The sequence below is a fragment of the Chlorocebus sabaeus genome, chromosome 19 (genome assembly GCF_047675955.1).
Source record: "Chlorocebus sabaeus isolate Y175 chromosome 19, mChlSab1.0.hap1, whole genome shotgun sequence".
Taxonomy (NCBI): Eukaryota; Metazoa; Chordata; class Mammalia; order Primates; family Cercopithecidae; genus Chlorocebus; species Chlorocebus sabaeus.
In genome coordinates this window covers 34,076,941-34,086,589 of record NC_132922.1, presented here as the reverse complement: position 1 = coordinate 34,086,589, position 9,649 = coordinate 34,076,941, and positions in this window count along the sequence as shown.

The following is a 9,649-nucleotide window of genomic DNA, read 5'->3' as shown; positions in this document are numbered from 1 at the left end:
TACGTATTGTTTTGAAAGAAGGCTCATGGGCACTAGAGAAGCCTTTGGGAGCTGGAAAGCTCTGATTGGTGAGTGATGGTGGCAGGTAAAACTGGTCTTGGTGTCAAAGCAGGAAGTTTCATCAGTCACTAGGTAAAACCGGTCTTAGGCTGACAGCAGGCCATTTCAGCAGCTGGACTTGTGGAAAATAAAATTCTTGGAGCAAGTGCTATGTTCCCTTAGTGCTTTTACCCCCTGGTCCCTAGAGTCTGATGTAGTTGAGCATGACAAGAATTACACAATTTATAAACTTTCACATATTATTTGATTCTATTTTTAAACACCTATCTAAAAACACTTCACTGCACACATTATATACATGTGTTGAAATAACTTGACAAAGCTAAGCTTTTAACCTTAATGGTAAGTTGTATGTTTAAAGAAGTATATGTAAACACTTGATCATTTAGTTTACAGTTAGGTAATCATATAATCACTAAATAGGCACTGTTAACAAATCATTTTTAAGCAACATTATTATAATCATCTTTTATGTATGTATGTATGCACAAACACTTCACCATACATTACAATGCTCTAAAATACCACACTTCAGCACATTCAAGCTTTACGTCCATATGGCACCCAAAATGTTTAAAGAAGTATTTTCAAACACTTTTTTACCTAGTTTACAGTTTGGTACACACTTAAGTTCACTCATGTACCCTACCACCACACTGCAGAAAAAAAGAGCATCATTTCCGACTTACTGTTCTGGAATTCAGTTTTCTCTTCCTTTTTGACCCCTGGTGATTCTCCCTTACTGTCTTGCAAGTTTAGCTACACCCTAAAAATGAGTTTATAAAGCAAAAATTGCCAAACACACTAAGGGCCAATTCACCATGAGTTGGCAAATGCAACAAACAAACAAAACATCTGGTATTTACTTGGAACTTCTCAGCTTTTCAAACTTCACAAGAGACAGAGTTGTTTAATAGTCCGAGCTACTTAAAATGGAATAGGCTGCCTAGATACCTCCTGAGCTCCCTGTCACCACAGGTGGATGAACAGAGGAGACAGGACTTCCATTTGTTGGAAATGTAGCCCAAGGTTTTGGCATCAAAAAGGAGGAAAATAAAGAGCTCTGAGCTTCTGAGACTGTTACTGTTTGTTTCCTGGTAGAGTGTGAGTTTCTGGTGGGCAGGGACCACATTGTTTTGAGCTCTTTGTCCTCTGTACCCAGTACATGCCTGCAGTGAATGAGGGAATATCATAACAGCATTAATGCAGTGTGAAGAATGCTATAATATAAGTATGAACAAAGAGGAGGGAGCATGGCCCTGTACTGGGCACTGAGGGAAACCCAAGATGAGTGAAACATGGGTGTTGAACTCTGGGCACAGAAGGTCTGATCTAGGGGATAAGATGATCTGCAAATACTTATTACTAGCAGGTGCATGCTATATTATATTATAGAGTTAAACTTTATAATACAGGTACAGATAGCTTAGGGAGCCAACTTGAGAAGATTCTGGAAAGCATCATAGAGAAGAGATCTAGCAGTTAGGCCTTGACAGACAGGAACTGGCAAGAGGGGGTCGCTCCAGATGAGTCAGAAGAAAAGGCACAGAAGTGGAAATATCCAATTTCAGTTTGGCAGTAGTGTGTCGGCAGAGTGTAGGGAAGATCAAAAAGATCAGCAGAGAGCAGTGCTCTGAAAACTAGGCGGAGTCATTCTGCATCATCCAGCAGATCTGGGCATCTCCACATTTCCACCAAACCACTTGATATCAGAGAAGGGGACTTACCCAAAGCAGCCTGACATGAGCTCAGAGTCTCTCTACAATCTCATTGTACCTCAGAGACTCAGCTAAGCAAGGAGGTGAAAGATTACTTTATGGCAAATTACAAAACACTGCTGAAAGAAATCAGAAATGACACAAATAAATGGAAAAACATCCCATGCTTATACATTGGAAGAAACATCATCATTAAAATGACCATACTTCCCAAAGGAATTTACAGATTCAATGTTATTCCCATCAAACTACCAACATCGTTTTCCACAGAATTAGAAGAATTATTCTAAAATCCATTTGGAACAACAACCACAAAAAAACCCTGAAGAGTCAAAGTAAGCCTAAGCAAAAAAAAAAAAGAAAACAAAACAGAACAGAAAACAAAACAAAAAAAGTGGGAGGCATCACACCACCCGACTTCAGACTATGCTACAGGGACACAGTAACCTAATACTGACTGGTACAAAAGTGGATACAAAGACCAATGGAACAAAATATAAAAGCCAGAAATAAAGCTGCATACCTACAACCACCTGATCTTCAACAAAGTCAACAAAAATAAGCAATGGGGAAAGGACTATTTAATAAATGGTCCCGAGTAACTGGCTAAGCATACACGGAAGAATAAAACTGGACCCCTATTGCATTAGTCAGCTTTCTCTAGAGGGACAGGACTAGTAGGATAGATGTACATATGAAAGGGAGTTTATGAAGGATTGTTAAGTCACACAATAATGAGGTGAAGTTCCACAATAAATCGTCTGCAAGATGAGAAGCAGAAAAGCCAGCCCTAGTCTCCAAACCTAAAAAGTAGGGAAGCTGACGGGGCAGCCTTCAGTCTGTGGCTGAAGGCCCGAGGGCCCCTGGCAAACCACTGGTGTAAGTCCAAGAGTCCAAAAGCTGGAGAATTCAGAGTCCAGTATTCAAGGACAGGAAGCAGCCAGCCTGGGAGACAGATGAAGGCCAGAGGACTCAGCCAGTCTAGTCCTTCCATGTTCCTCTGTCTGCTCTTATCCTAGCTGCACTGGCAGCTGATTAGATGGTGCCCACGCAGATTGAGGGTGGATCTGCCTCTTTCAGCCCACCGACTCAAATGTTAGTCTTTTTTGGCAACACCCTCACAGACACACCAAGGAACAATACTTTGCATCCTTCAATTCAGTCAAGTTGACACTCAGTATTAAACATCACACCTACCTATCATCACATACAAAAATTAACTCAAGATGTATTAAAGACTTAAGTGAAAGATCTCAAACTAATCAAAATCCTATAAGAAAACCTAGGAAATATCCTTCTAAATATAAGCCTGGGCAAATAATTGTGGCTATGTCCTCAAAAGCAATTGCTACAAAAACAAAAACTAACAAGTGAGACCTAATTAACTAAAGAGCTTCTCCACAGCAAAGGAAACTATCAAGGAAGTAAACAGACAACCCACATAATGGAAGAAAGTATTTGCAAACCATGCATTCAACAAAAGTCAAGTATCCAGAATCTATAAGTAATTTAAACACTTGAACAAGCAAAAAGCAAATAACCCCATTAAAAAGGTGGCAAAGGACATAAACAGCCACTTCTCAAAAAAAGACATACAAGAATATTTATGGAAAAAAAATGCTTATCATCACTAATTACCAGAGAAATGCAAATCAAAACCATAAAGAGATATCATCTCACACCAGTCAGAATGGCTATTACTAAAAAGTCCAAAAATAACAGACTGATGAGGTTGTTGAAAAAGGAGTGGGTATATACGGTTGATGGGAATTTAAATCAGTTCAGTCACTGTGGAGAGTAGTGTGGAAATTTCTCAGAGAACTTAGAACTACCATTCAACGGTAGTTTTGTGTTTTTTTTAACAATAGCAAAGACATGGAATGAACCCAGGTGCCCATCAATTATGGGTGGAATAAATAAAACGTGGCACATATACACTATGAAGTACTACACACCTATAAAAAAAGAATGAAATCAAGCCCTTTGCTGCCACTTGGATGCAGCTGGAAACTATCATCCTAAACAAACAAATGCAGAAACAGAAAATCAAATATCACATGTTCTCACTTATAAGTGGGAGCTAAACATTGGGTATGTGTGGTAATAAAAATAGGAGCAATAGACTTTTGGGAATACAAGAGCGAGGAGAGAGAGAGAGGGGTGTAAGGTTAATAAAAACTATCTATGGGTTTCTAGGTTCACTACCTGGGTGATGGATTCACTCATGCTCCGAACCTCACCACCATACAATATACCCAGGTAACAAACCTACACATATACCCTGATTGTAAATTAAAGGTGGACAAAAAAACTCAGGCATGTAGTTCATAATTATAAACACTTGTTTTAACATAAATGCATATTTTTCTTTGTTGAATATTAGAGAATATAGCTCCAGGAAAAAGTGCTACATTTTTCCTGTGGCTTTAGATACCACTTGCCAACAAGTCAGTTTGAGAGTCAAGACAGAAAAGTATAGGATTTTATTGTTTATGAAATTCTTCCACATGTGTTCTAAAAGCACGTTATGGTTTGGATATATGTTCCCTTGCACACAAGCTCTGGAAAGTGTTTGTACCAAGGCACATGCATCAGGCTACGCCAGTTTCTCTGGGAGCAGCAGAGCTTACTCAGGGGGCCATCATATGTAAATTTCCAGAAGCATTAGGAGCTTAAGAGTAATTTGGGGAATTGTTTTAGTTTCTGAAAAGTATGAAGTTCCATTCTATGGGGAAAAATGGCATTCGATGCTCTTTTTTCTGTTGTGAATATTTTTCTCTCTCTCTGTGTGTGTGTGTGTGTGTGTGTGTGTATGCGTATGTGTGTGTGTATAGGCTTTGTCCATCTGTCTGCCTTTCTGTCCCTGTTTGTTGATATTGTGTGTGGGGTGAGGAAGAACTGGATAGGGCAGAACTGCAAGAAAAAAGAGGGACTAAGAGAGAAGATGCTGTTATCTCCCCTCTGGCAGTTCTTTTGATCTTTTTTAATCATCTGTGGGAGGTGATTGGCTAATCTGATATATTATCTAATAAACGCTCCTGGGAAATGAGTGAGTTACACCACTGCTCGAGCAATGTCTTCTGCGGTAGTCAGAGGACGTGCACTGGGGAGATGAGGGTATTGGGTGCTAAGCCAGCTCAAAGTTCTGTGGAACCTTGTACAAATCTAGGGCACCGTACTCAGGATCTGGGGACAAGAATAGGGCTAGAGTAACTGTCATAAATGCTGCTTAAATCAATTAAGAAACACTACATTGTGCTTAGGTGTTTTCTTTAAAATATATCATTATTAGAACTAGTGCTTGGTGATACTGCTGCAGGTGCAGCTGTATAATGTGATAAAGGGTAATGAGGGGAAAGCTTGCTCATGACCAAGGACCCATACCACAGAACCCCAGCACACTCCCATTGACCTGACTGTAGGATCATGTCCCAAGGGGGTGACTAATTGTCTTGCAAGTTGACTCTGCAAATCTAATAGTAGAAGACGAAAGCAGGAACATGACTGCCGGTAAGCACCATGGAAGAATAGAATGCCAAACTAGTAGAAGGTAGACATATCCTCACCTGACAGATGAGGAAATCCAGGCCCAGGGAGGTTTACAGGTTGAGTCAGAGACGCTCACTGACCACGGCCAGACAGCAAGTGAGGACGAGCACTGGGGCTCACACTGAGGTCTTGATGCCACTGGATTTGGCCAATGGACCAGGGCTGTAGCTGCTGGGCTCCTGTAGGAACTTATGAATCCTTCATTCACTGCCATGTGACCTGACCAATTATTTTCTCTATCTGAATCTTAGTCATTTAATCGATAAAATGGGCATTACTTTAAGGTGGTATGAAGTGAAAGGTCACATAAAAGACCCTCACGTCAAGATGAGAAGCTGGACTGTGTTTGCAGGCAGAAGCTGTTGGCACCATTTGTAGGCAGTTTCTCAGGACTCCAGCCAGGTTGGATGTAGTGAAGACGACTTCCCAGAGGAGGTGACTGTTTCCTAGTCCAGTTACTGGGCTGATTCTGGTGCCCACTGCCTTGCCTTTCTTCCTCCTCAGGACTTTCATGTTCCCAGTAAGGATTACCCTAAGCAGCAATTATGGTAGGAGGCCTGGACCTCACAGGAGAGCGAGCTGACGGGTTTCTGCCCCGAGCACATGGCCAAGTCAGATACGGGCAATATTGTTTTAATCAATCTGGGTGCCCCATGTTGCGTGAACAGCATCCCTCAGGCCTTGTTCGTGGTTTTTGAGTAGACGCTGATTTTGCACTTCCTGTCTGCCTTCGGTTCTCTGCATTATGGTCAATGGTAGATGGTAGAAAGGAGTGAGAATGTGGGCTGGAGAGAGTGGGTCTTGCTTTGCATTGCTGACATGATCCCCTGAGGTCTGTGGGCACATGAAGGCCCCAGACGGCCTCAAGCCATTGTCAAGGCAGTAGGTAGCAACGGGATGAGAACTCAAGATGGGCACAAGGGACGGGGCTGCGGTGGGAGGAGGGGTCCTCGCTGGGCTGCTTGACATCACTGACTTTTCTCCATGAGTCCATGGTCGTGGACTGCGTCTTCCTGTGTGGAGCTCCCATTCATTCTGGTTTCAGACATGTTTTCGTTTAATGCAACACACACAGTATTTACAGTCTATGGCTACCTATTCACTTTATGGCTTGCTTAAAAATCACTCAAAATCTCAGCTTTGATTCCGTGAAAGTAAGCTTTGATCCAGGTTTATAGTATGACCTCAAGGCAATTTCTCCTCCCTGAGCTTCAGGTTCAGCAGAGGAGGTTGGCTATGATCTCTGACTTCCTAAGCTGCTGCTACTTGTTCTTCTCAAACTTCCTGGTGAAGGACTTGTTTTTTTCTGTTTTTGGTCTGCTGCAGACCATTACTTTTGTAAAATACAATAAAATGACTTACCAAAAAACAAAAAATGACCCTGTGCCTATGTGGGCATGGTAATATCACAATGTTTTACAGGTTTCTAAATGCTTCCTCCATTTCTGAACTTACACTGCCTTGGACCAGCTAAGTGGCCCACACTTTTGAGAGGTGCTATTCTGTGCGGTGGGCTGTTTGGAGAAATGCATGACTGATCTTTCCAGATTGTCTAGTGAGAAGAGAAACAAAGCTGGGATCTGGAAATCAGCTTGTTCCAGAGAATATGGGCATGAAGAGGATCTCCTTCCTGTCTCCCATAGGGGCCACACCTCTGCCATCAGAAGCCAGTGTACACCACCGTGTTCTCTTCTGTCAGCATAATTCTCATACTGATGCCTGCCTCTCTCATTTGAAGGCAGGGGGATAACTTTGGGTGACTCTAGGGCCAGGGTGCTGAGCAGGGCTGCAGGAGCGGACTGGGGGTAGAGTTGGAGCCAGAGGCACTGCTCTGCATAGGTCTGAATGTCCTGTCCCAGGGAAGCAGGGAGAAAGTGGTGTGGGTGGAATAACTCATGGTGGCTCTAGGGCCAGGCCCCTGAACAGGGGCTGCAGCAGTGGACTGGGACAGGGGTGGAGCTTGCTGCTTTGCAGGGGTCTGGATGTTCTTTCCTGGGGAACCATGGAGAAAGGGGTGTGGGGGCTGCCGTGGCTGGGATGATGTTAACATGAACTCTGTGGCAGACCTGAGCCCCAGCCTTAGAACCCTGGTACCACAAGACCTTAGGACACACTAATCTTTGGCTCCTGGGGCTATGGGATGTCAGAGCTGGAAGGGACTTCAGGGGTTACCTTGCTATACCGTTTATTTTCCAAACCAAGGTCATTGCCGTGTTTCCAATCCCAGACACTCTGGGCCAAGTGTTCACCTTCTCTTCCTCCGGGTCCCACGCCTCCAGCCTCACTTTGAACTAGAAATGCCTGTTCTGCCTTTGGCCTGGAGACCATGGGCGAGTAGAGGTTCCTTTGGGGCCTTTGCTTACCCTGGGCACTCCTGCTTTTTTTGTGACGCTTCAAACACTCTGGCTTCATTTGAGAGCAACTCACAGCCTTTTATTTCCAGGCTGCAGTGGCTCTTTGCCTTCCTGGATCACAGCCAAGTGTGTGCGGCGGGAGGAATGGGTGGAAAGGGAGCTCTGGTCAGGCCCCCACAGTGACACCCTCCCTGCCCCAGCACCCACCTGCATGTGACTACAAGAGCCTGCTTCATGGAAGAAGCTATGAAGCCCTTGTCCATGCTAGCACAGGTTCATGATGGAGCCTGTGGGGCCATGGCAGGGCCCCCTTGAGCCCCATTCTGTGCTGTGCTGCCCAAATCTCTCTCCAGTGATTCCACCTACTGCATTAAGTCTGGGGCCTTCACGTGCTGTAAGTATCATTCATCTACTGTCAACTTTGAGCACCCACATTGCCAGGCATCCCTGGGCTGTTGAGGGTACAGAAGTGAATGAAGGTGGTGAACAAGAAGGGGGAGAATGGCCTGGGACCAGGGACCCACAGGAACACCACCGCCCTCTCTGTGAAAACGCTGTGTGGTCTCCAGGGCTCCAGCTTTGACTTGAACCTGGTCAACTACTTCCTGTTCCCTGACAGGCTGACAGCAGACAGCTGCTGCTCCAGCGAGGTGGGTGCTGTTCCTAAGGGTGTCGAACAGACAGGGGCCTGAGCCAGCGGCCACACTACCTCATCCAGAGATTGCTGTGCTTCCCCTTCAATGCGGGAACTGCAAGATCCTGGGTGACATCGCTGCCCACTTGCTGGTGCCAGGCCAGGGCTGTGAACTAGCACTGAACCAGCACTCTCTGGAGTGTCCCGGGAGAGCTGTTCCAACCACTGCTAAGCCCGCAAGGGTGCTGCTGCCCAGCCCCTATGGGAAACTGCCCACACAGGTGGCCTTCTCCTGCTGTCTGCTGCAATGTCCCTTCCCTCTTATGCAAGGAAAGTCTGTGTGCTCTTTTACCAGCAGTAGCCCGGGGAGGGGCCCAAGGCTGAGCCGGGCTCTCCCAGAGTCTGGACCACGTCCACCCTCCACATGGCGGGATGGAAGCCATTTCCAAGGACAGCAGCATCCTCACCTGTGGGAGAGCAGACCCACCAGGATCCTGGATTTGATCTCCTGGGCAGAGATGCATCCAGTCCCAAGCACTGGTTCAATACAGTATTTTCCTTCACTTTGAGTCTTTTTTAAAAAATCCATCCATCCATTCATTCATTCATCGCTCAGTGTTCGGAATATATTGGTGGTCCAAACAGACCTAATCCCTTACTTCAGAGGAACAGACATTGAGTAATGAATTATGCAGTTATTTAGTAAGTGTGCTGTTCTACGAGTGTGAATGGCCGAGTGTCAGTGGGAGGTTAGTTCTAGCTCCTAACTGTGCCTGTGACTCCACCCTTTAGAGTTAAGGGTGGCATCAAGATATTTAACAACTGGAACAGGAAAGGCTTTGGCCAGCAGGATGAGTTTTAGCCATGGACAACCAGAGCAGGACCTCAGGGCTGAGCGGGGACAGTCCAGTGACCTTCTTGTGCCTTGACCCTGCTATAGCCCCTTTTCTATGAAGAGAAAGACCCTTGTTCTCAAATAGTATGAAACCAGCCTCTCTGGAGCCTTTGAAAGCTGTTGCTCTTCCTGTATGCTGTACCCTTGATTTCCTCACTGCATCTGGGCAGCCTGATAGGGACCCGTGCTCCTCCTTGGTAAGGCGAGGACATACCCATCCCCTTCACTTGAGATACAGCATGGAGTGAGAGCCCTGTGTGCTGAAGGATCTGCCTAGTTCTGAGGCTGGAAGGACCTAGAGGATGGAATGGAAGAAGGAGGAAGGGTGCACAGGATGTGGCATCCCAGTGGCATACTGTGGAGGGGACTCACCTCTCAGGTGCACCTGAAACCCAAATAACTGGAGATGTTTCAGACCCAAGAATCCTGGACTGCACAC